The 27,513-nt window shown below is 42.4% G+C and overlaps 1 long non-coding RNA gene across 4 annotated transcripts in view; it reads right to left on the bottom strand.

The window, feature by feature from the left end:
* LOC148687326 (uncharacterized) overlaps window positions 1-27,513 on the bottom strand; it is a 109,917-nt gene that overhangs the window by 71,619 nt on the left and 10,785 nt on the right. For 2 of the 4 annotated variants that reach the window (XR_015947557.1, XR_015947556.1), the window contains exon 2: window positions 21,962-22,071. This is a non-coding gene — a long non-coding RNA (uncharacterized LOC148687326). Of the gene's footprint in view, window positions 1-9,927; window positions 10,780-21,961; window positions 22,072-27,513 lie in introns of those variants that run through there. The other 2 variants (XR_015947555.1, XR_015947558.1) reach the window with 2 other exon arrangements.

Here is a 27,513-nt window from a genome sequence, read left to right on the forward strand (position 1 = left end):
CTATGCACAGGGTGCCATATTACAAAAGATTGCCGAAGTCTGCCCCTACCTGCATTTTCATTGCGTGACCAGGCGGCAACAGCCCCAGCCCCCAGGGATCATAAGGAAGGAATAAAGACTCTGACGTTATAGGGAATTAAAATTAGGCCACAACTTTATTAAACTTCCGAATGTAGGAAGACCTTGGCTTAGGCCTTGGGCGTGTATCCCTCCCAGCCCCCCCCCCAGCCAGGGGGAACTGGGGCTCATCAGGGTAAATGGGATATGGGGGTGCTCTGTGAGATGTAAGTGTAGCAGGCAGCCAAGCCCATATCCCCGCACGCAGGGTAGTGCACTGACGACCTTTCAGTGTATGGTCAGTGACACCCATATACAGGGTGAGTCCTTTAAAAGAGGCCCTGTGGATGCAGAGTACACATGTTCCATGGGACCTCTTTTAAAAGACTCACCCTGTATATAACCCCTTTAAGAGGGGGACCCTGGAATCAACACGGCAGGGGGGTGAGTCACCACTTCACGCCCCTCCCCCCTGCAGGGAAAGAAAGACTAAAGGATTCCACCCAAGGCCATAACCGCCAAAGTTGTGACAAATTGCTACGGGGAAGACAAAACCTGGCAATGCAGGAAAATTTCTTCCCGGTCCTTCAACAGTAAACAGTCAAATACTGTAGCAGCGCCCACTAAACAGGAAGAAAAAGTTAACCTGCAAACAAGAAACATTAAAGAAAGGGAGGGTAGGAAGGGTGAATCTCCAGAGCCGACTGCCTGGCTATTGTCTGTTCCACCCCCTATTTATACTGGGGCTGGCCCCACCTCCCAGCAAGAAACTTGATTACTGAGCCTGGTCGTCAACCTCCAAAAATTAACACTGAGAGGCAAGCCAGCCCCTGTTTGCCAGTAAGCTCCCTGGGAACTGTAGCACCACGCACGATCCCGCAAAGAGCACCCACAATGTAAAGTGTGAGTGCTCATTTTCCCTTTAATTTGTGTGCCATCTTATTTTATTTCATGCACTTTGGTATACAGGGTGGTTTACAACCCACAGAAATGCACAGCAGAAATGTGCCTGAACGGAAGATAGTTACTGATGATTCAGGATTTCTCAGGCATCTATGCATACATAATACCATTAGACCGTGATTCATACACTGAGTTGAGCAACCCTGCAAAGTTGTTTGTCTGAGATGTTTATTAGTTTTGGCATAACATTTATGTGATGTATAATTCCATTTATTATAATCATGAAATCATGACAATGATAAACATTTATGCAGCAGGCCTGTGGAAGCTGTAGCTCCCCAAGTCAAAGGCTGGGCTCTTGCTTCCCAAGTGCTTCCCAAGTTGCCTCATTTTGCCATTCCAGGCAGACAGTCTACACCCCCCCCCCCAAAAAAAGGTTGAGAGAGAGGATGGCTTCAGGTCTGCTTTGGAGATGGAAACAATCTTACATAAACTTTCATGTGTTACCAAGAATGATTCATCTGATGAAGTGAACTGTAGCTTATGCCATATATATGTATTGTCCCTAAGTGTCGTATTGTTCCTTTTGTTGCTTTGCTAAAATTGCACAACATTCTACTTTACAGGGTTATTGTAAAGATAAAAGACTAAAGCACTGTAGCAAATTTAAAAGGCTATTACAAAAAGTAGGATGGTTCAAATGAGAACTCAGTTTGCAGAGCCTACATGTAATATGAGAGCATGAATTGTAACCTGCCTGCAGGCAAGCCTATCCCAAGAGGCAGCCACATATTGCATTTGCAGTATGTGAAAAACTGTCTGTGGGCCTGAATATCCTGGTTGCCTACAGCACTTGCCCCATTTAGGATTCTCAACAACTGGTATACAGCCAGTGGCAGCTGGTCCATGAAAGTTTATGTCTTCTAGCCTCAAAAAGTACCATTGAATAATTGTTTCCTTTTGCTGCCCATTTCACTGAGAGGGTACCAAAGTATTGTACCCAATACAACACAAGGAGGAATTTTTAATTGGATCCTCTGGAGGGCTGACTTTTTAAAGTGTAAAGACAAGGTTCTTACATTGGCTTACAGAGAAGAAAAATGTGCAATTGTTATAAAGAATAATGAGCCCCAGAAATGAATGTCATGAGCATCTGTCTGACCAAATCTCTGTTTTTTTCCAAATTAATAGAGGGATTCCAGTACATTGCTGGCCAAAAAGCAATACGTGTTTAAGGATGCCTTTGAGGAAGTTAAATAAAAAAAATTCCTTCAGTAGCACCTTAAAGACCAACTAAGTTTTTATTTTGGTATGAGCTTTCGTGTGCATGCACACTTCTTCAGAGGAAGTTGTTGAGGATCATGAGCAGGATGCTGCTATTGTACTTATGCCCTGCTTGTGGGGTACCTGGCTAGCTTCTGTGAGTACAGGATGCTAGACTAGATGGGCCTTGGCCTGATCCAGCAGTGCTCTTTTTAAGCTCTTGCATTCATTTGCATTTAGGCTAAGCATATGGAGGCAGCAGTAGTACCAGGGTGGCTGGCCACACCCTCAGAGCCAATGCATCGACGTCTGTGTGAACAGCAGGAAGTCTGAAAAGTGACACCTACAGACATACACTCATAGACATACACTCATAGGTGATCCATGTGATAAGGAACCCACCCACCCACCCTCTCACACAGAGTATGAAAATATACGACAGTGTGCTTTTACCATGTTATAATCATGCATGTAGGTGCAGTCATGTGCTTATTTTATTTCCAGCCTGTCTCTGCATGGGTGTTAAGTGCAAGGTAACTGGAGAGGTACTGAGCTCTCTGTAGCATTACTAAGATGTTAATCAGTGCCTTATAGTGTGTGACACTTCAGTGTCAGGGAACGAAACACGAAGTGAATGCTGTCAGTACAGATTAAAGCATGAGTGAAAAAGATTAGAACTTTGACATTTCCATAGGACCTGTTCCTTACTGTTGATTCACCCTTTGGAAGATTCTCTTTTCCCCAACGCGTGCGCGCGCGCGCACACACACACACACACACACAGAGAGAGAGAGAGCTCACCATGGCTCTCTCTTACCGTTTTTCATGATGGAGCTCTTCAACAAATCTTACTTGGAAAGGAAGAACACATTAGCTTTCCTTAGTCACAAACCCTTCCACCATCACTGTTTACAGGGTATCAGGAAAGCTTTCTCTGTGTTAAACAGTCGTCTGTGAGTAGGTTGCATTGAGCATCCTTTGTCAGCAGCACTTTTCACAGGCCCTGACTCACAATATGAAGCATCTGTGCCAATCATTGCCTTTGGGCTAAGGATCTAGGGAAAGTTGTTAGGTACCACTGATAACTTTGTGTGCTAAGGGCCACATTTTGTTAACTGAGTAGCTGGCCTAACAAGCAGGATGTGCAACAAGTTATCCTAAGGTCAATATTGTCACTTTGTAGTGATGAGAAATTCAGAGTTTACAAGCTGAGCCCAAAGCATTAGACTTGTAGAGACAGGTCATGGGACCTAGATTGCCTCATGTTAAATGGCAACAATGACATTTCAGGAACCAGCAACACAAAGGTGTTACTGCTGTATGGTCAAAACCCGAAGTTGCAAAAAAGAATGCTAGCAAAGAACAGTCCAGGACATCTTTCATATATGCATTAAGATTAGTGCTCTTGTTACCTGACCTGACCTTTCTAATTGAACTTTAACAAATAACATTTCACCAAGGCAACATTTACACCATACACTGAAAGCAATATAATACCACTTTAAAGAGTTATGGCTTCAGGGGTCTCAAATTTCAGCAGTGTCCTGCACAACACTAAAATTTGGTGCCCCTCCACATCTTGCAATCCATTCTAAATAATTGTTGGGAAGTCCCCTGCAGTGGCCCCCTAGGCTCCATGCCCAGAGCGACCCAACTGGTTGCATCTCCCTATACAGAAGATGGCTTCTGTCAAAGAATTCTGGAAATTAAGATGCTGAGAAAGCATCTCCCAGAGCAACAGTTCCCTGAGTGGTTTGGCAACCAATCCCCCTTCCTAGGGAACTCTGGAAATTCTAGATCTGTGAGGGGAATAGAGGCCTCCTAGGGACCTTTCAGCCAGGGCCGTCTCAAGGATATCTGGCGCCCTGGCACCGTGGTTCAAAAATCCCTCCGGCACCCCCCCCCATTCAAAGATCCCTCCGGCGCACACACACACACACACACACACACACACACACACACCTCGTTTCACCTTTTTATAGCGGGGAAGAGGCGGAGGCTCCGGGGCTCGCCCTCAGCAGCCGGCCACCTCCTGGCAGCCCTCACGCGCTGCAAGGGTTTGGCGAAGCGCGTGCACGTCGTGGTAGGCCTTGGCGCTTTGGCAGCTCCCACCGCCATGCCCTGAGGGCCCCCCGGGCAGGCAGCACTCCGATGGGCGCCGCTCAGTATGGCGGAGGTGGGCAAGGGCAGCAAGCTGATGCGGGGAGGTGCAGGCGCAGCCCGGCTGTCTGGCGGGCGCTGCAGCGTGGCGCCCCCTGGCAGCCCGGCGCCCTGGCACATTGTGCCACCCAGCCTTGCCTTAGGGCTGGCCCTGCTTTCAGCACGCTTAATGAACCCACAGTTTCTGAAATTCTTTGAGGGAGCCTCAGCTGTTTAAAGTGGTACGCACAGTGCTTTAAACATATGGTGTGAATGTGAAGCCACAAACATGGCCCAAGATGGAAGCTTTTCAAGGTGTCATCACCAGATATTTCTAACTTAGCTGCTCTGTGATTCCCTCGCACTGTCTCCAGCTGGCTCAAGTGTTGATCCATCCTTCTCTAGAAATGACTAAGCTAATGTGCTTCTGCCTTTGTAGTCAATAGAAAGGCTGACTCCAAAGAAGTGCAGAACCATCAGTGAAACACAACAGATGGCAAACCACAGCAACAAGAGAGAACGGGTGGGGCAGAAAATTGGTAAAATGCAAAATACAGTACATGTACTGCACTATCAGTAAAATCTTGAAGTAATTGGAGGTTATCTTTAATAGCCCAGCCATGCCACAAATCCACATACAGCCTGCTTGAAGGGGAGACAACCATCACCAGCATCTGTAGCCAAATGGCATGATTGCTCAACATTTAGAATTTCTGAGCAGTTCTACATAAATTGAAATGACAGATACAATGCTTTGCTGGGCTAATGGAATAAGTAAGGCCTGCACATTAGGGACTTTTATGAGGAAGGGCTAAATCTCAGTGGTATAGCATATGCTTTGCCGGAAAAAGACCACAGGATAAATACCACGTGTATCTTGGTAAGGCAAGGAAATAATATTTTCTGATGCCCTGAAGAGCTATTGCCAGTTATTGTAGACAACATTGAGCTAGCTGGGCCAACGACCTAACTCTGTGTAAGGTAGATTCCTATGTTCCCGCAGCAAATCTCACGCTCTAGAAAATTATCCGAGACTTCAGAGGACATGCCTGATGTGCTTGTAATTAGAACACACGCCCCGGGAACTAGAGGCACAATATGAATCACATCACTTCCTCCTAATGGTGACATTGCACATAGGAGATATATGCTACATTCTTCTTCTTCTTCTTCTTCTTCTTCTTCTTCTTCTTCTTCTTCTTCTTCTTCTTCTTCTTCTTCTTCTTCTTCTTCTTCTTCTTCTTCCTTTTGCACCACAAGTCTTGGAAAGCTTTTTACAAGTCTTTGTTCCCCAAAGTAAAGTTGAGATGGAAGAGCTACTGAATTGGAATGCAGCCTGAAACAGCAGCTGCCTCCATGCTGGGAGTTAGTCTGAGCACAGTAGCAGAAAGCCCAGAATGGGTGCTTATCAGTTCCAGAACATAAATAAAACTACTCATCCACCTGGTGTTTATTAGCGGTAACCCTTTCATTTTTTGGGGGGGGGGAATTCTGATCTGAATAAGCATTCCTGAATAAGAATTCCAACTGACAATTCAAGCATAACATTCCTCCCTATATATTTGTCTCTACATCGGGTCAGCTCAGTGGCACAAATGGCCAGTGCATCTCACTGTTAATCCTGGTTGGGCAGGATTGGTCTTGTCTGCTAAATCCACCAGAGTCTGTCTTCACATGCAGGGGATATCACTAATGCACTGAGTGTTTGAGACCATCAACTACCCTCACTTGGTTTAGCTAGCTATTCAAAGCTATTTCCCAGGTTGTGGCTGCTGTCAGATGCTGACAGCTTCTAGGAGGCATAGAGTGCAAGGTGTGGACCAAAGGACAACAAACTACCCCAGAAGGAGCACAATGTGTTCTCCACACTACTGCCCCTCCTCTAACTCCCCATGCACACCTCTATAAATCTAGGATTCTGTGTCTTTACTTGCAAATATAATGCTCGTTTAATTTTATTTATGCTTATATTCTTCATTTATCCACAATATAATCTATTCCTTCCCTGCTTGGAAAATAGAAGATCTGATAGCTTTTGTGTGTTGCAGCACCCTCCCTCTGTTGGCACACAAAAAGTGGCCAATTCTCTGGTTGCACAATCTGATTCTTGAGTAAGCCCCTCTGACATTTGCATTATGTTAAACAGGCACTGATATCGCTGAGGGCAAAGCTGGCGAATGGTACATAGGACATAATTAGAACATACTGCAGCAACCATCTTCTCCCATCTGGCAATATTTTGTTAATACTGCCGAGTGGAAATGTAAAAACATGTTAACTTAAGAGAGGCAAACTATGAAACATTTGGGTTCCTTCTGGCAACACAAACCTTTGGGGATAAAAACGAGATGGGGGATATTTAAAAGCATAATGGACAGAATAAGGCATATTCTCTAGATACAAGAATGAAGTCTCCATTGCAGCATATGGCTGGGAGGCACAAACATTCCTCATGTCTTCTTTGTTAAAGTGGGGAGAATCAAGTCTGCATACAGTAGGAGGTGATATTCAAGAGCTCCTGCTGTTCATAGCAAACATCTGCATGAACTTTGTTTTCTTGGTTGTGTATTGGAAAAACTTGTAAACCACCAACACCCAATCCTACCCTTTCCAGAGGGTAGAGGATAAGGCTGTCAGTGACGATCTTGATGATGATCTTACCTTCGGTATAAGAAACAGTATGCCTCGACTGAGCTTCCTGTAGGCATCTTGTTGGTCACTGTGAGATCAGAAAGCTGGACTAGACAGGCCTTGATTTGATCCAGCAGAGCTTTTCTTAAATGTCTAGAAGCAAATTTCAATCAGTTGACTGGCACATGCCTCCCAGGTGAGTCTGCAGCTTTCTGTTGCAATCCATTGCACAATTACCCCAGATCCAAAGTAGATTCCATTGAATATAACAGGATTTGCTTCTGCGTAGATAGAATTGGGTTGTATAGACACAATCCTGTGCAGCCTGACATTGAAGTAAATCTTGTTGAAGTTAGTGGGATGTACTTTTGAATAATCACTGTGACCTCATGTGGCCTAAACATAGGATCTGGCTGCATGGCTGCAATCCTATATATGCTCTCCCGTTTGTTTCTGTAGCCCTGCAAAAGGAGAGAAAACCAGAGCTGCTTTTCTTAGAAGTGAAATTGACTAGAACAGATGCTTCTTGAGAACCTGCCTAGTTAATTTTGCCACTTCATTGATTTGTATAGGTTGAAGAGCAGCGGTTGTAATTAAGAACACAGAGCATTCTGGCTTTCCCCCTCTCCAGCAGTGAGGCTCCCCATTACCTTTTCTAATTATCAAGCTGGATCTGGGCTAGGGCATTGCACTGTTGGTGGTGGTTATCAGGGGAAACTGTCCTGTTGCTCAAAACATATAGTTGTCTGGGCAATCCATATATCTTTCAGCCTGAGATGCAATCCTTTGCACTGTACTCTGCAGACTGACCTTTGCCTCCAACTTGAGACCTCATATTAAGATTTTGCAATCCAGTATTGCTCTTGACGGCTTATTCTTTAATCCAGTTGTGAGCTATTGTGCCTTAATAAGCAGGGATAAAAAATATAGCACAAAGTGCACCCCATTGTGTTCATTCTTACTTGTAAGTGTGATTAGGATTACATTCCTAGAAACTCAACATGCATTATTGCTTCATCGTAGAGAGTTAACTGTTTCCATTTAATATGCAGTAACTGGATGTTTTCTTGTTTTAAATAAAAGCAACATTAAACCTTTGATTTATTTTACATGCAAAGTTATTGTTATATACTAAACTAAAATAAAGAAAAAAGATAACAATCACCTCTCTTGACATACAACTACACTCTTGACATTCAGTGCTTGTAAGAATATCTTCTCTGGTACAAGACTGTCATCTAGTGAATGCTTTGCATGAGAAACACTCAGCTGAATAGTTTATTTGATGCTGACTTTTGCTAGGGTTGTAGGGGATGGCTTGTATGCATAGGCTGCATATAAAAATTCAAGTACTGTTTGTCATTCAAGATAAAAGGTGTGCGAATTGTGGGCAGATATATTGGGACTTGACAAAAATTAGCTATATCTGAAATATTCTCTGAAAAGCTTGCTGCAAGATATTTTCGAGTTGCAGGAATACAGGCAAATATTTGCTGCTCTATATCCATATGTAAAAAATGTAAAATAAATTTTACATTTGACAGTATCTGAATGGATACTCAAGAACAGTCTGCACCTGATGGAATATGGCATGCAGGTGCCAGCATTTGTTGGTATCTGACAGCGGCACGCAGCTGCACACAGCTGTTGTTGTTGACAAGATTTGATGCACAGCACTCGGCACATGCTAACACGCAATAATGCAACATGCAGCTGTCACCACTTGGCAATGGCATTTGTGTGCCATTTGTATCGGGATCCAATAAGGCCACAACTTTATTAATTACAGGTGTCAGAGGTTTGGCATAGGCACTGGGTACCACACTGAGGACTTCCAGGCCCACCTGCCAGAAGTAAAAAGCTCGGTCAATCTGACAGCAGATGAAATCTCATTTCCAGAGATGAGCAAGCTCTTGGGTACTGGCTAAGCCAAGGGGCACAGAAAAATTATCCACCCACTTACACAAACATGAAGGTGGCAGATGGTTGGTGGAAAAACCGTAAGTGAGCGGCAAGAAAGGCCAATATTTATGGGCAGGGGAGTGATCCCCCCAATATTGAGGAGGTCCCATTACCCCCTGCCAAAGGGTGAGCGCTGGCATGCTGGAAGAGGGTGGGATGCACAGAGGGTGAATATCACCCTCCACATTCCCCATCCCCTGCCACCGACGGGCGAGTGCTCATGTGCCAGGCAGGGCTGCATATGGAGGGCGAACCTTACTCTCTGTGCTCTCCAGCCCCTGCTGTCGGCAGGGTGCAATGGGGAGCACCTGATTTGTGCCGCCATCTTGTTGCCCCTGTCCCAGGGTGAGAGACCGGGAGAAGAAAGGAAATCTTCCAGGTGAAAGCTTGGAGGGTCCACCACTTTCTGTATTAAGAGCTTTAATAGAAGCTTTAATAAAATCTTATTAGAAAGAAAAACAAAAATTATCCATCAACAGAAGTAATTTTTGCCAGTACCTGTCCTCTGAAACACACTTCCTCCTCTCTTCCTTTCTTTTGTAATTGGCGCATTGGCATGAGCAGAGGCATAAGGTGTAAGAAGAGGATCTTTTTTATTATTTCTGCTTCCCATTCCTCTGCAGTTCTATCACACTGATCAGTAGAATGCTGGGACAACATTGGCCACTGGCCTGTGAGAGATGTTCTCCCAAAGGCCACTGCAATTGCATTGCTACACAAGAGTGCGGGAGGAACTGGGTTCTCAGCAAGACACTTGGGGATGTATCTGCACTCAGCTTTGACCATAAGGTGGCATAAATAGTAATAAAAAGTTTCAAGCATATCATCAACCCCTGTCTATTTTCAAGTTGTTTTCTGTGTGGGAGCATGGAATATCAAACTCCTATGACACGTAAATATTATTACATGAAAAGGCAAACATGTCAAATCTAAATAAAGACTTAATGGTGCTTCACAGCCAGTAAAGTCCAAACTGAATCTTTATTTAGAAATTAAAGTCCTTATCCATAATCAAGTTAGAACAGAACACTTGAATCTAGCAAATTAGTGAAATCAAAGTTTGTTGGATTTCATCAGGCTTGGATATGGTTTCCAATGTACATTTAGAGTCATATTACTAAAGATCATTTTCTGAAGCTTATTATTCTCCTATTCTGGGCAATTAAATAAAAGTTAATTACAGTGAAATTAAAATTTGTACATAAGACTATTAAAGTGATACCAAATCCTATTATTATATAGATTATAAAGATGTCTTTTCCGTTTTGCTTCAGCTGTTCCTTCATGTACTTGTTATTTGTAATCATTCTTTGGCCCCCATCCGAACTTCCTTTCAATTATTTTCTTCTTCTCTTCCAGCCTCTTCATCATTCCCCGAAGCTCCCTAGCTGTTCTAAGCCGTTGCCTCTTTCCTGACACATCTGCTGTCATTAGCCTTCCTTCCAGAGAGCGATACATCCCTTTTTAGTTTTGGAGGAGGGGAGGGGGGAAAACACATAAATAGAACTGCAGCAGATTCAAACACACACACACTCACACACAGAGAACTAAGAAGGGAGGTTGAAGCACGACTTTGCTCCTGCTGCTGACTGAATAGCTGAAATAAGATTTGGTGGCAATCGGATTCAGGATAGGCAAGAGCTAACAGGTGCTTGCATCTTCTGACAAAATGACAGAAACGACAGCCTGTCTTCTTCCTTCACCATAGTAGGTGCTCAAGGCTTTCATTTGTGATCACTGGCTTCCAGGAGTTGCGTACACTCTGCTTTGGTCATCTCATCAAAACTCTTTCCTCACAGTGAAGGTTTTGGCCAATCTTTCTGCCTGCATAATAGTTAAGTGTTACCTGAGTTTGGGTGATTATATTAGTTTTTTTAATAGGCCCAAATTCTTCTCCAGCCCCCCACCTCTGTTTGTTATACATGCAATTTACAATTGTGTCAGTCCCAAAAGAATATACATCTGCCAGGTGTTCATAATTTTTGCAAACAGGACCTGTAGCAGAAAGATTCTTCAGTCCTTTTCAACTGACTCATGTTCAGACAGCCATTTCGTTCATATCAAAATGAATCAGATAGCACTTTTTAATATGTAGACCTTGATGGCATTGACTGAGCTGGCTGTAAGAATCTGATTACCTTGTCATAATTAGCACCCCATAAAGAACTGAGCCTTGACTTTGAGTTCATTCAGAATGGTGCTTTCTCACTGGGTGGTATCCAATGGTGTCAGCCTATTGGCAGAAGGCACCTGTCAGTGAAACAAGGAGGGAGAGCATTTTCAGCAATTCCTGTCCTTCTACAGCCCCAGATGGTCTCTAAACCCTCTGAGGTAGATGTGGGGAGGGACCTGGGACTGTAGTGGGTAGAGAGAATTGCTGGGAAATGCCTCCCTCCCTGTTTCACTGATGGATGCCTTCTGTTAGCAGAGCGACACTGTTGGAAACCATATGGATGCATTTTAAATTGCAATGTCCTCTTGAATATGGCAGCTAAACATCACCACCACCACCACCTCCTACTCTTGTCTAAGTGAACACATGGTTTCTACCCATTCTGGGCCCTGGTTGTAATAACTTAAAAATAAAATAAAATACCCTTCCACTTAACACCAGTTGGGTGAGGCATGCAGCGGGTGGGGATTTTGGCCCTCATGACATACATGTGTGTATTGTAGAAACATCTGGCTGGCCGCTGTTGAAAAAGTATGATGGACATTTGCTCTGATGCAGCTGGGATCTTATTGTGTTCTTATAAGATCAGTGGTCGAAAATCTGCTTTGCATCACAGAAAGACCTCAGCATTTCTGCCAGGTATCCTTGGGAATGTTCCTAATAGCTGTTGCAGTCAGTGTAAACCAGATGGGTGGATGTTCTAACTTAAAATAAGCCAACTTCCCATGATTGTGTGTAAAAAGGTGGGTATTTATTTACTTATTCCTCTTTTCCATCTAAAAGAAGTTACGTGCCTGCTGACTCCTAACATTATTGCTCTAAGATGTTGCAAGTTAGGCAAGTACCTTTGACATTGCATGTTTATTGGAATTTCTTGCCCGCTTCATACTGAAGGTTTAGGGCAATTTTCTATATACTGTACTTCAAACAAAGGGGCACAGAATACTACTGAAACAACTGTAAAGTATGAAACTTCGAAAGTCCAAGTTCTGCCCCCACAAAATCTTCTGGCATCACCATTAGGGAATTATACGGCCCACTCTTCACTGCTGGCATGTGATGACTCACTCATTCTGTTACAGGAACATTCTTGAAGAGCTAACGCTTGAGAAACTCTTCAAGTGCTATTTCTGCCATGATAATCATGGTGTTCACTAATTAGGAGCACTCAAGGAATGTAATGAATTCTGTTATTCCATTACTACGTTGTGCTATTTAGGATACTCCAGCCAAATCTTAACAGTATCTTCTTAATCAGTGCTGTGAACTTGCACATTTTTGAGGATTTGGCAATAAGAGGGTTACGCGTGATCTGTGTAGCCTCTTTCCTTGCTTCATTTCCTTCTGTACACACACACACACACATATAAACACACAGACAGATATCAATTAATCAACTTTTCTTAGAAGATAAGGCAAAGGAAGGAAGAAAGAGGGATAGTATGTGTCTTTAAAAGTCGGTCAATGTGCTTGGAACAGACTGTAGCAACAGAATGCTCTGATGAAGGTATATAATTATGCTTTATTCTGCCTGAACTTAGTATGATTTTATGCAGAAAAAAAGAGCATGGTGATTGCTAACAGAATAACTTTACTGCTGTTTCTCCTACATTTTGCCCCGACTCCCCATAAACAAAAAGTCACATTCATCTCTTAGCTTATCTTCAAGATTCATATTCCTGAGCCATTGTAGTTTGCTTGTGACTGAGCCCCCAAATGCATTGGCTCTGGAGAGAGAAATGATTCAAAAGTCCTTGAGTAGCACTTACTGAAGGGACAGTGTGCACTGCTGATTCTTGAAGACTTATACAAGAAATTCTCACCAAAACTAACTTGATTCTTGATGTACCACAAAGGTAGCATCAACAATGAGTATTTGAAGTGCTATTTTTAGACAGTTTGTGCACCAGTTGGTAGGAAAGTTAGAGTCTGTAGTCAACAGTAGATTCCAGATGAATTAGGACCAATTATGTAATCAGGGATGGGTCAGGGAGATCAGCAAAGTTGTGATTTGGGGTGGTGAATATGTGTGCTCTGCCTCCCCCCATCCCTTCCATTTCCCCCCAAACCATTCTCTATCAATAAGAAAAGAAAATGCATCTGAAAATTATGCAAAGGGAGAGACTATTTCAGTGAAATTCTTGGGAAGAGGAGTGAAATACTTATTTTCTACTTATCTTGTTTAGTGCAGGCTAAGTGGGATAAGGGTTCATTCTGCAAAGTGTCTCTCCATTCTGCAGCCAAACCTCTTGGTGCCAAACCTCCCGAAAACCTCATAGCATGCTTGACTAGGGTTTATTGTAACCATGGGGAAATGGAGTGGTTGCCTGTACCATGAACCTAACAGCTGTTCACTTTTTAAAGTGACTTTTTTACACTCAAATAAATCAATGTAGAAAGATTTATTTTAATAGAAACAATTTCAGCATTCTGAACCCAGCAATCTCAGGCATTCATGAGACGGACTTCCTGGCTTCCCATACTTCTGTTAAAGCCCCAGATTGATGGAAAGAATGTGAATGCATTGTAATGAGGCACATGAGAAATTGTGGCAATTGAAAGAACTTGGTTCTTTCATCTGAGACTTCAGTCCTCGGCATTTGTACTGGCTGATAGTGAAATGTAATGCACAAAAGTGATTTCATTATGGTAGTATTTGCAGAGGAGGCTAAGCTTCTCACAGTGATTGGCTCAGCTTTCTCTCTGTCACAGAGGGTTGTTCAATCACAAGGGCTTCTGGTGCTATTAAATGAGTTGCTTTAGAGTGAAGAATTGCTGGCTGCCATCAACTCAGTTGCTGTGATCCTGCGCAAATGCTGCCAAAGTGTAAGATCATAGGGAGAAGAAACAGAAGAAGTAGGATAAAAAATGGCTACAGAGGAGAGCAAATTGAGCAAGGAATGCTGAGGTTCTCATATGGGTTTGGTGTTACCGGTACCTGCCAAATCTTTGATTGCAGGCTTCTGGGTTTTTATATGGGGTGTGATGATGAAGAGGGTGGGATAATAATGCCCATGTCTTGCTGATTTATTAATATGTCTGGTAATTACATATCTACTAGTGTACTACTTTGGATGTGCCATGCTAAATAACTTTTCTTTTTAGTTAAAAGAGAAACCTTGCACATTAAAATTTAGCATGCTAGCCTATTAGCACAGTTGCATCATTAACGGTATGCCCAGAAGGCTGCATAAACTTCAATCTTTGTTTGAATATCTATCGATCTATCTATCTATCTATCTATCGATCTATCTATCTATCTATCTATCTATCTATCTATCAATCTATCTATCATCTCTTTAAATGAATGTATTACTTGATCTGTTATGCATTCTGGGCACTATTGCTTCAATCCTGAAGCCCTTAGCTACTTTGCAAGTATTTCCACTGAAAGTTTGTAGGTGTTGGTGTTTCAGGCTGATTCACAATCTGTAAGGTTAAGCAAGCTCTGTGCAGGATAGGCTTTTTCCCCTGACCCTGCTTTCACTGCAGAAAACATATTCAGCAAATACACATGGAAAAGAGGAATGTGCTGTCAAGGGGGTTGGGGGGGCAGACAATTCAATTATTTGCTTTTGTCACTAGGCAACCTACAAGCAAGGCTTTGTTGTCCCAGTGGAATTATGAAAGGTTGGGGTGGAGAGATACAGAACTCGGCAGCAAATATCAACTGTCTGGCATTTCCATGACAGTGTTATTTCCAAACATTCTCATACTTTGAGCTTAAAGATTACATTTATTTTGGCATCTTTGAAAATAGCAGGTACCTTTCCCAAGCAACTGATGTGTTTTAAATATCCGTCACATACATGGATTTATTTTAGCTGAGTCAGTAATCTAGGCTGGAAGTGAAAAGGCAGATTGTGTTGTTGTTGTAACAGTTCTGAGGGGAGGGAGTCAGGCTGCTCTTTGGCAGAACATTAAACTCCTATATATTTAAGGCAGAAGGCTGAAAGCCAACAATATTGCATTTTGCATTTCAAAGTGTATTTAAAGCATAAGTAGTTGAGAAAAATTAGTAGGGACCCGTTGCTCGGTCCCAGCTCCTGCCAACCTAGCAGTTCAAAAGTACGTCAAAGTGCAAGTAGATAAATAGGTACCGCTACAACGGGAAGGTAAACGGTATTTCTGTGCGCTGCTCTGGTTCGCCAGAAGTGGCTTTGTCATGCTGGCCACATGACCTGGAAACTCTATTTATTGTACGCTGGCTCCCTCGGCCAGTAAAGTGAGATGAGCGCCGCAACCCCAGAGTCGGTCACTGCTGGACCTAATGGTCAGCAGAGAAAACAATGCAAAATAAGCCAGTGTACTGATTTGTGTGTGTGTGTGTGTGTGTATAATCTAGAAACTTTAGACTATTACAATTCATTACTGTAGAAGAAAAAGGGTTAAAGAAATGCCAGTTAACACATAAGCTTATCTTATCCTATGCAAGCACATCTCTGTAGCATGTGGAAGTGAGGGGTTTTGATTTCTTAATATAGGGGAAAGCTTCCCCCCCCCCTGGCTTCTGACAGACAGTAATTTACCAGTGTTAGGACTGCCCTGTGGATGGTGCTGAATGTACTTAAGTGTGTGGTAGCAATTCAGCTCCAGCTGTTCCTGGATGATATGGATAATTTCACTCTGTTTCAATCTGGCTCATTATAGGATGGAGACAGCTTTTGTTTCCTTGCTGGATGATCTACATCAGGAGCTGGAGAGGGGAAACAAGGCCATATTCATTGTGCTGGACCACTCTACAGCTTTTGATGCCACCAACCAGGGTATGTTTCTAGGCCAGCTGGTTGGGATAGGCCTTGGGGCCTCTGTTTTCCAATGGTCCCAATCCTTCTTAGAGAGGCAGTTCAAGAAAGAAGTGCTGAGGGACTCCATTTGGGTGCCCTGGCCATTGGATTATGGTCTCGCTCAGGTTCTTATCTCATCTCCACAGTTATGAAACCACTGGATGACATATTTGGGGGGTTGCCAAAGGGAAAAAATACATGGCAAAGTCTCAAAGCACTACTACGCGTATAAGATAGATCTTTCACAAATGATAGAAGTCCTTGTGGAATAATAAAATTGCCAACACATATTAATGAATGACAACATGAGAGAGACACTGCCTTAACAGAAAAAACTTGCACTTCTGGAAACACAATGACCATTTGTTTCACAAGGACTACCATTATTCTAATAATAATAAATTGTGTGTGTGTGTGTGTGTGTGTGTGTGTGTGTGTTTCTGCCCATTTCTTTTGCTTCTTCTGTTGTTTCATGGTTTTCAAATTATTTTCATTGTTCTTATATTGCAATCTTAATGGCAAAAATATCAACTAAGTTTTAGAGTGATGGATGCTTTAATTTATTTATTTATTTATTTATTTAACATATTTCTCCAATCCTGAACTTCATACCTGGCACTGTTACAGAGGTACAGTGACTTAAAACTGATTGGCAGTTAGCTCAGTTGCCTAGAGCAGTGTTTCCCAACCTTGTGCCTCCAGATGTTTTTGGACTACAATTCCCATCATTCCTGACCACTGGTCTTGCTAGCTAGGGATGATGGGAGTTGTAGTCCCAAAACATCTGGAGGCACAAGGTTGGGAAACACTGGCCTAGAGCATGGTGCTGATAACACCAGGGTTGCAGGTTTTATCCATGTCTGGGACAGCTTAATTGCAGGGGGTTGGCCTAGATGATCCTCAGTGTCCCTTCCAACCATACAACTCCATGATTCTATGGTCCTTGGTCGCACCTGGTATGTGCATATCATGTTCCTTCTGAGTCTATTCCTAACCTGATGCCAAAGTGCCAGCACAGGTGCCAAGGGACCTACACTGTGCTGCAATGCTAAACACATTAATGGGTACTGCAGATCAGAGTAGCATTTCTTCAGTTTCTGACACACTGAGCAGACTCTACTTTCACTCTACTTTGCTGCCTCAGAATGACTCCAGACACCTTTTGTGTTAGGCACCAGATGTGGTAGGAGTTGTACAATCTGTCAGCATCAATCTGTCCTGAATCAACATGATAATTGACATTATTTGCAAAGGAAGATTCTGACTGACATTCATTATTGCATCTGATAATACAGATGGCATATACCACACTATCTACTCACAATAGCTAGTTTCTTGAATTGAAGATAAATGAGCAAGTGCCAGTGGAAAGATGGATTTATGCATGTGGGTGCTGTTGAAATCTTAATGTAACAATGCTCCTATCAGACAGGAAAAAAATGTGAGGAGGAAAATAACATGAATTGCTGGGACTAAGCAAATCACATTGCCAGTTTGCCAAAGCTCTTGACTTTCAACTACAATGCTCATGTAGAAGCTGTAATTGTTGATTATTGGATCTTATCTGAATTAAAAGTTTAATTTCCAAGGTTTTGAGATTATTAAGAGCATGTTTCTAATTCAAAATAGGTTTTTTTGTAGTCCAATCCTAAATATATTTACACAGAAAGAGAGCCCTCTGATTTCATGTTAAGGACTGCATCCTAAACGACATCAAATCATTACCAAGATGGCACTAATAACATGGTAGAAAATGTTTGGTTTGAAATAACACGGCAGTAAGAGTATGAGGATGAAAAAGAAATGTTTCTCAAAACATTTGTTTAGTCAGAATCCACACAAAGAAATAACAGTTATAAAAAGTGAGTTTACAAAGACAATTTCTGCAGTGTTTCTAAGATTCAGAGACCTGCAGCTGGGTATCTCCATGTAATCCTTAGGAGCGGCCTGCAGAGCCCAATTTGGCCCAATTCCTCCAATTGCCTTAAGGTCAGCCCTGATGAGACTGTGCAGGGGTTGGACTGACAAGCCCTGCACCTTCTAGGTCCCTGGTGTCACCATTCAGAGTAGAGACTCAAGGACTTGTTATGGAAATAAAGAGGGGGCACTTATTGGAAATCAATTTTGTCACCTCTTCCTCCCCAGATCCCTAGACAATGGGCCCAGCCACCTTTTATTCACAGCCACATAAGTACTACACTACAGCATGGCCATAAACTTGTACGTTCAGCCGCTGAAATATACATCCAATATGTAGCAATGGAGATTTATGTTACTGCTTTATGAATGAACACGGTGTTTTATGAATGGACTCTGTATTTTGTGAATTACCTAAGAGCCACCAATAGGGAGCTCTAGAATCTGACAGTTAACCAATTGGGTACTACCAAACAGCGACCCCTATTGCTGAAAGCAGGTAACCAGCACGGAATGCTTCAGCTCAGCCTTTGCTTTGACTGAACACCCCCTGCTTTGCAGATAATGGAGAAAGCTCGTAAATTGTATCCCTTTTGGCATCCTGGCCAACTCTCTTATGCTGATGTAAACACTGGTGCACCAGAAGCACAGAATAGCAGCAAATAAAATCCGCTCATACATCAGCAACTGATAAGACTTGTCAACCAGTTCTTCCAAAGTCTTCCTAAATTATGAAGCTCCAAAATACAGGCCAAAAGAGAGCAGGTCTGGGAAAAGCGAGGCATACAATGGGCACCACCAGTGAAAAGCCTGCTCCATGTAACTCCTGCCCTGTCATTTGACAGAGTACCCATTTGCCCTCCTTCTTGAAATGGAATGCTCTCTATTGGGATCTTCTGGTCCAGTACAAAGACCATAAGAAGGGAGAGCAGGGACCTTGAAGTTCCCAACAGCTGTTGATCAATCAATCAAGCAAGCACACAGGTCACCTTTGTCACAGTCAGGATACCTATGTCCTGGCCAGGCTTGCACCCAATCTTGTTTTTGTACAATCTTGTTTGTCCTCGGTAACCAAAATTATATTATCAACATATACAAGCAGAAAAGTTGTTTTCCTTCATTTGCAAGGAATCGTACAAAACAAAGTGGCATTAATAAAGAAAAGTTCCAGGGTGGCAACAGAAAGCAAACTAAAAATGTTTTTGCAGTTCATCAAAACTATCCAGCAATATCAGGTTATAGGAAAACAACCAACTGGTGCTATTAACAATAATCCTTCTAGTTGGTTAATTGGTTTGGCAACTTCCATGCACATGACGTGTGATGCTAGTTATTTCCCCCAAGAGTTAAATGATAAATAATCAGAGGCAGCTACAGGAGAGCTATGAGATTCATGGGAGGGTCAGATGCCTTGTCAATCCCAGCAGGTATATAAGAGGATGACCAGGCCTGCAGCCTGCCCAGGCAAACAAAAACAATACCCCCTACTACAAAGTTTGAAAGGGCATAGATTGTTTAATTAGACAAAGATATGGGAGAAGAGGAAAGTTTTTGCCTGGTGCATAAAAATATATAAAGAAGGTGCCGCCCGCATGAGTCTCCCTGGGGAGAGCATCCCACAAATGGGAACTCATATGAACAGAAATATTTTCTGGCATGTAGTCTTTGCACATCTGGGAATATATTTAGTCTGGTGCTGTGCTTCAGGGAAGTTTTTAGTGTTTGATGTTGTATTATGCTTTTACTATTTTTTGTTGGGAGCAGCCCAGGGTGGCTGGGGCAACCCAATCAGATTGGTGGCATATTATTATTATTATTATTATTATTATTATTATTATTATTATTAAATTCCCCCTATCCATCATGGCCCTGGCCAGCCATACACTGCATGGAGAGGGAAGGTCTGAAATGTGGAGGCTGCCCTACATATATAGGCTGCTTATGCTATTTAGAACCTTGATTGTTTCATATATGCTGATAGACCAAGTTCTTGGTTGAAGATGAGTCCTGCTTAGCTTTAAATACCAGCATTTTGTGGCTTGTGGGTGGCAGGAGGTGGGGTTGTTAGGTTGTGTGTGGCAGCAGGGATGGGGCTAGCAAGCGCAACCCTGCTCTTCCTCCTCGTGCAATTTGGCACAAAAGGGTATTGCTGAATCAGACCTGTGTGCAGTAGAAGGAGATTGTGTCATTTGCAGCCTAAATTCCATGTTTGTGCAGATGAATGCAGATTCTAAAGAATGCTGCAATTTCCTGCAACCAAAATTAGTGAGAGGGCTTGTTTACAGCTGCTGCAATCAAACTAAAAAGAGATGTGGCCAAACCGACAGCAAATAGGGCTGTGATAATTTGTCAATACCTTTTAAGGGCAGAAAAGGTGTTCGTTCGTTCTAATTTTATTGTGCTTAGTTCTTCTTTAAAGAACTAAGGACCATAAAGAAGGCTGGTCGCCGAAGAATTGATGCTTTTGAATTATGGTGCAGGAGGAGACTCTTGAGAGTCCAATGGACTGCAAGAAGATCAAACCTATCCATTCTTAAGGAAATCAGACCAAACTGCGGGAGGCAGTGGAAGACAGGAGTGCCTGGCCTGCTCTGGTCCATGGGATCACTAAGAGTCGGACATGACGAAACAACTAAACAACAACTTCTTTAATAGATATGGTTTTTTCTGTGCATCTCCAAAACTAATTGTTGTAATTGTGACAAATGGTTCCTTGAACCAATATGCACTTTCATTAAGCTGTGAAACAATTGCATAGTGGGATTTTTAATTTGTCTGTTTCCTGAACAAAGGAGCTAACAACTTAGAAGATAGCAATGCATACTAGGCTTATAATATAAGGCAGGGATTACTCAGACTGCACTAATTGTTTAGCTGCAATTCATCAGTATGTTAATAACACTGATAGAGCAGTGCTATTAGTCTGGCACCTCTAGGAACACAGTTGTGTTTGTTGTCTATGATGCTCATTCCCTTTTGCAACATGATGACCAAGGCAAATAAGATAAATTCATTAACTGAAAAATAAAATAAAATATTTTCATACCTTATAATAAAATAATTCAGTAAAAATGCATTTCCTACCAACCTCTGTCCCTTTAGGACAGGCATCCCCAAACTGCGGCCCTCCAGATGTTTTGGCCTACAACTCCCATGATACCTAGCTAACAGGACCAGTGGTCATGGAAGATGGGAATTGTAGTCCAAAACATCTGGAGGGCCAAAGTTTGGGGATGCCTCCTTTAGGACATTAAGTCACCATTTGAGAACAACAACAAGAAGAAAAATTATCTCTATTACATTTAACTGATATTTGCTTCAATGAGATTAATATGGCCTGCTCAATTTATGTTGCTGCCTTATCTTAGATTCTCAAAGGCATATTTGTATGCAACATAGTATATTAATACATTAATGAAAACAGATCCAGTAATGAGAGATTAAGATTTAATTTGTCTCAGGCTTTTGCCAAAACTATCTCTAAATTAGCCAAGAACAAAGTGGCTACATTAATCTCTGACAGAGATCAGTGAAAGAGATGAATTCTTCTCCAGAGGGGATCTGGAGATACAGACATGCAAAACAACACTCAGATGCCTAAGGACAATATGAACCTCGGAAGTGAGAAATGATTAGAGCAGATCACAGTCATCTTACATGTGAGTCTTGGGTCTCTTTTAATGAACAAGAGGTGCAGGTGAATCTTCCTTCCAACTGATTCAGATTGCTGCCTCTACCCCAATATTCTTGACTCTATTAAAATTCCTTGCAAATATTGTGCGAAGACTAGAAGGTACATTTTGTGTAACCTACATAAAACACCATGATACGTCTTCCCCCGTACAGTATATTATGAACAGTCACATTTGTCTGCCTAAAATATTCCCGAAAGACACCTGCAATCAAGTTTCCCCTGAAATGTTGCATTTCTTTTCCGAAATCACCATCATTAAGGTCAACAGAATATTGCTGTGATAAAGATAAAGCTTTTCCCCCCACCTTACTTTGGAAAACAGTGAGATATTTCCAGAAGAAATAATTTCCCCCCCTGACAACTGCTTAACAGCATTGAAGCAGACAATTAATCCTGATATGATACTGTCTACCAAAACATAAAACACACACTTACTGAATCAGGCCTCTTCTAGAGTATCATCTGTGTCATTCATTTCTTCTAAGTTAATATCAGGTGTGCTGTCATCGTGCAGCCTTGTCCTCTTGCAGCTAACTCCATCACATCTACAGAAAAGGTTTATTTCTATATTTAGCTTTGATGCAACCAATTTGGCTTCATTCCACATGCATTTCCAGTTGTTTTGAATTTTTTTCAGCTCTGTGAGAAGAGCTGTTGTTGTTGTTGTTGTTTTGTCACTTCAACATCCGGTGTGACATCTCTAGCTTGGATGACCTTGTTGCAAATATCTATGCCAGCTAATATTTTGTACCACACGGCTGTCATTAGCACACAGGCAAAAAAATGTGGACTTCATTTCTTGTTTTGACCATTAAATTTAGTTCTAGGCAGTCTTTCAATGCTAATTAAATGCCAGTCAAGAGAGCTGGGAAAGGCTTTAAACATTCAACACAACCTGACCATTTTGTTAATCAGACATACCATGAAGAGAACGACCAATACTGTTTTGCAGTAATTCCCACCACTTAGGTAGTGCACAGTTTGAACAGCTCTTAAAAAGGTGATTGCTTCAGGTATACATTCATCAGCAACAGTTCCACTTAAGTTGAGTGTGTGACCATAAGGTGAAAAAATTGCTGTTGAGCATTATTCTTGTGCTTCATTGTCTTTTCCAGCCATATTTGACCCATTGGTCAAATGGTAGAAATTACATGTACACATATATTGTTTGTTCATTTAATATACTGCCCTTCAGCTTCCAAGGCTTTTTACAAAAACAAAACACAAACATTGCAATGCTGTGCATGTCTACTCAGAAGTAAATCCCGCGGAGCTAAATGAGACTTGCACCCATATACATGTGTACATAACTGCAGCCTAAGATGATTAATTAAGGTTCCTTTAGCATTAGCATCAATATGCAGCTATACTAAAGTCATTTAATGCAACCAGAAGGAAAATGAAGGAGCCTCAGAGTGATCAAACTCAAAATGGGCTGAGGTGCTGACTCAGGCATTCGACTGACCACTTTGTCATTTATTCATTTTACGCTGTCTCATGCTGGAAGGAAGAAGAAAAGTTAAGTAAGATGAACAGGCACACACTTTCTGCTTTGACTGATGGAAGAAGGAGAGCAACTTGTTTTGCTCTGGTTGATTTAACCAGAGCTATCCATCATAAGATAGCTGGAAACCAACATTTCAGATAATATATAACCAGAAAACTGAATACCAGCTCTTCTCTGGGCCAGCAGAATACCCTGTCCCACTCACTATTCTTCTTTATTTTTTTACAGCCTGCCCATGGATGCTCTGATTAATATGACTGAGCATATTTAATTTGATTACACATTTCAGTTATCGACTGTTCTTTAACAATAGCACTTCATACTGGGACGTGGGCTGGGGCTAATGGCTAATGGCTAACACCAGACCCTCCAAGCATGGCCGTAGCCAGGATTTTGTTGTGGGGGAGGCAGTGTGGTAGTGACAGAGACACAATACACATGTAGACAAGTTGAATCAAAGCAGAAGACAACCCTGGGCAAGCCAGAGAGCTCCGTTTTTATTGAAACCCAGCTTAACAGGTTAATATTCAACAGGAAGAGTAACTTTAGACCAATCATGGTAAAATGATTCCTTATATGCTAGTGTTCCTGAGCTTGCCACGCCCTTTTGATTCCTTATATGGTAGTGTTTCTGAGCTAGCCATGCCCTGAACCTCCCCCAAGTGTCCATCATTGCAGGAGGTGTTTCCCACATGCACTCTGCACGTGCTCTAATCACATGCCTGCTCTCCCACCTCGTGCTCTATCCTGTTCTTACCGGTTTCATCCTGTTTTATCCCCTTTGGTGCTGTCTTGGTGACCTATGTAAGACCCCTAACCTCCAACCTGGTTTGCCAAAGCTGCTCTATCCTGCGCTAAAGCAGCCTGGCTTGCCAGGACCACAATCCCTTGCTTGCTTTTGGCATGGTCTGCCAGTGCCAATCCTAACCAATGCCATCCCTACAAGGCAGAACATCAGTTAGCTATGTATTTTTAGTGATTTGGGGCGGGAATCTGCCCCTCCCTGCCCATGCCTCCAAGTGTCCTTATTTTCCAGGAATAGTCCCAGATTAACAGAAGCCCTCCCAGTTTCTGATTCGAATGTCCCACTTTTCCTTAGGATGTTCCTATTTTTATTGGAGAAATGTTGGAGGGTATGGAGTTATCTAACCCAGAGCCAACGGAAGGCAGCCCTTTATAGGGAAGTGTTTCTTTTTTTTAATATTTCATTTTTTAAAAAAATGTTTTTATATTTGTTGGAAGCCACCCAGTCAAATGGGTGGGGTATAAATTGTAAAATTATTGTTATGGAATTTGTTGTTGTTTAGTCGTTTAGTCGTGTCCGACTCTTCGTGACCCCATGGACCATAGCACGCCAGGCACTCCTGTCTTGCACTGCCTCCCGCAGTTTGGTCAAACTCATGTTCGTAGCTTCGAGAACACTGTCCAACCATCTTGTCCTTTGTCGTCCCCTTCTCCTAGTGCCCTCAATCTTTCCCAACATCAGGGTCTTTTCCAAGGATTCTTCTCTTCTCATGAGGTGGCCAAAGTATTGGAGCCTCAGCTTCACGATCTGTCCTTCCAGGGAGCACTCAGGGCTGATTTCCTTAAGAATGGATAGGTTTGATCTTCTAGCAGTCCATGGGACTCTCAAGAGTCTCCTCCAGCACCATAATTCAAAAGCATCAATTCTTCGACGATCAGCCTTCTTTATGGTCCAGCTCTCACTTCCATACATCACTACTGGGAAAACCATAGCTTTAACTATACGGACCTTTGTCGGCAAAGTGATGTCTCTGCTTTTTAAGATGCTGTCTAGGTTTGTCATTGCTTTTCTCCCAAGAAGCAGGCGTCTTTTAATTTCGTGACTGCTGTCACCATCTGCAGTGATCAAGGAGCCCAAGAAAGTAAAATCTCTCACTGCCTCCATTTCTTCCCCTTCTATTTGCCAGGAGGTGATGGGACCAGTGGCCATGATCTTGGTTTTTTTGATGTTGAGCTTCAGACCATATTTTGCACTCTCCTCTTTCACCCTCATTAAAAGGTTCTTTAATTCCTCCTCGCTTTCTGCCATCAAGGTTGTGTCATCTGCATATCTGAGGTTGTTGATATTTCTTCCAGCAATCTTAATTCCGGCTTGGGATTCATCTAGTCCAGCCTTTCGCATGATGAATTCTGCATATAAGTTAAATAAGCAGGGAGACAATATACAACCTTGTCGTACTCCTTTCCCAATTTTGAACCAATCAGTTGTTCCATATCCAGTTCTAACTGTAGCTTCTTGTCCCACATAGAGATTTCTCAGGAGACAGATGAGGTGATCAGGCACTCCCATTTCTTTAAGAACTTGCCATAGTTTGCTGTGGTCGACACAGTCAAAGGCTTTTGCATAGTCAATGAAGCAGAAGTAGACGTTTTTCTGGAACTCTCTAGCTTTCTCCATAATCCAGCGCATGTTTGCTATTTGGTCTCTGGTTCCTCTGCCCTTTCGAAATCCAGCTTGCACTTCTGGGAGTTCTCGGTCCACATACTGCCTAAGCCTGCCTTGTAGAATTTTAAGCATAACCTTGCTAGCGTGTGAAATGAGCGCAATTGTGCGGTAGTTGGAGCATTCTTTGGCACTGCCCTTCTTTGGAATTGGGATGTAGACTGATCTTCTCCAATCCTCTGGCCATTGCTGAGTTTTCCAAACTTGCTGGCATATTGGGTGTAGCACCTTAACAGCATCATCTTTTAAAATTTTAAATAGTTCAGCTGGAATATCATCACTTCCACTGGCCTTGTTATTAGCAATGCTTTCTAAGGCCCATTTGACTTCATTCTCCAAGATGTCTGGCTCAAGGTCAGCAACCACACTACCTGGGGTGTATGAGACCTCCATATCTTTCTGGTATAATTCCTCTGTGTATTCTTGCCACCTCTTCTTGATGTCTTCTGCTTCTGTTAGGTCCTTACCACTTTTGTCCTTGATTATGGTAATCTTTGTACGAAATGTTCCTTTCATATCTCCAATTTTCTTGAACAGATCTCTGGTTTTCCCCATTCTATTGTTTTCCTCTATTTCTTTGCATTGCTCATTTAAGAAGACCCTCTTGTCTCTCCTTGCTGTTTTTTGGAAATCTGCATTCAGTTTCCTGTATCTTTCCCTATCTCCCTTGCATTTTGCTTGCCTCCTCTCCTCCGCTATTTGTAAGGCCTCGTTGGATAGCCATTTTGCTTTCTTGCATTTCCTTTTCCTTGGGATGGTTTTCGTTGCTGCCTCCTGTATAATGTTACGAGCCTCCATCCATAGTTCTTCAGGCACTCTGTCCACCAAATCTAAATACTTAAACCTGTTCCTCACTTCCACTGTGTATTCATAAGGGATTTGATTCAGATTGTATCTTACTGGCCCAGTGCTTTTTCCTACTTTCTTCAGTTTAAGCTGGAATTTTGCTATAAGAAGCTGATGATCTGAGTTACAGTCAGCTCCAGGTCTTGTTTTTGCTGACTGTATAGAGCTTCTCCATCTTTGGCTGCAGAGAATATAATCAATCTGATTTCGATGCTGCCCATTTGGTGATATCCATGTGTAGAGTCGTCTCTTGTGTTGTTGGAAGAGAGTGTTTGTGATGACCAGCTTGTTCTCTTGACAGAACTCTATTAGCCTTTGCCCTGCTTCATTTTGAACTCCAAGGCCAAACTTGCCAGTTGTTCCTTTTATCTCTTGATTCCCTACTTTAGCATTCCAATCCCCTGTAATGAGAAGAACATCCTTCTTTGGTGTCATTTCTAGAAGTTGTTGTAGGTCTTCATAGAATTGGTCAATTTCACTTTCTTCAGCACCGGTAGTTGGTGCATAAACTTGGATTACTGTGATGTTAAAAGGTCTGCCTTGGATTCGTATCGAGATCATTCTGTCATTTTTGAGATTGCATCCCATTACAGCTTTTGCCACTCTTTTGTTGACTATGAGGGCCACTCCATTTCTGCTACAGGATTCTTGCCCACAGTAGTAGATATGATAGTCACCCGAACTGAATTCGCCCATTCCCTTCCATTTTAGTTCACTGATGCCCAGGATGTCGATATTTATTCTTGTCATCTCATTTTTGACCACATCCAGCTTACCTCCACTCATGGTTCTTACATTCCAGGTTCCTATGCAATATTTTTCTTTACAGCATCGGACTTTCCTTTCGCTTCCAGGCATATCCGCAACTGAGTGTCCTTTCGGCTTTGGCCCAGCCGCTTCATCAGCTCTGAATCTACTTGTACTTGTCCTCCGCTCTTCCTCAGTAGCATGTTGGACGCCTTCCGACCTGAGGGGCTCATCTTCCAGCGTCATAACTTTTATATGCCTGTTGTCTTTGTCCATGGAGTTTTCTTGGCAGGGATACTGGAGTGGCTTGCCAGTTCCTTCTCCAGGTGGATCACGTTTAGTCAAAACTCTCCACTATGACCTGTCCATCTTGGGTGGCCCTGCATGGCATAGCTCATAGCTTCTCTGAGTTATTCAAGC

Source organism: Zootoca vivipara, chromosome Z1, assembly GCF_965207765.1.
Source record: "Zootoca vivipara chromosome Z1, rZooViv2.hap1.1, whole genome shotgun sequence".
Classification (NCBI taxonomy): Eukaryota; Metazoa; Chordata; class Lepidosauria; order Squamata; family Lacertidae; genus Zootoca; species Zootoca vivipara.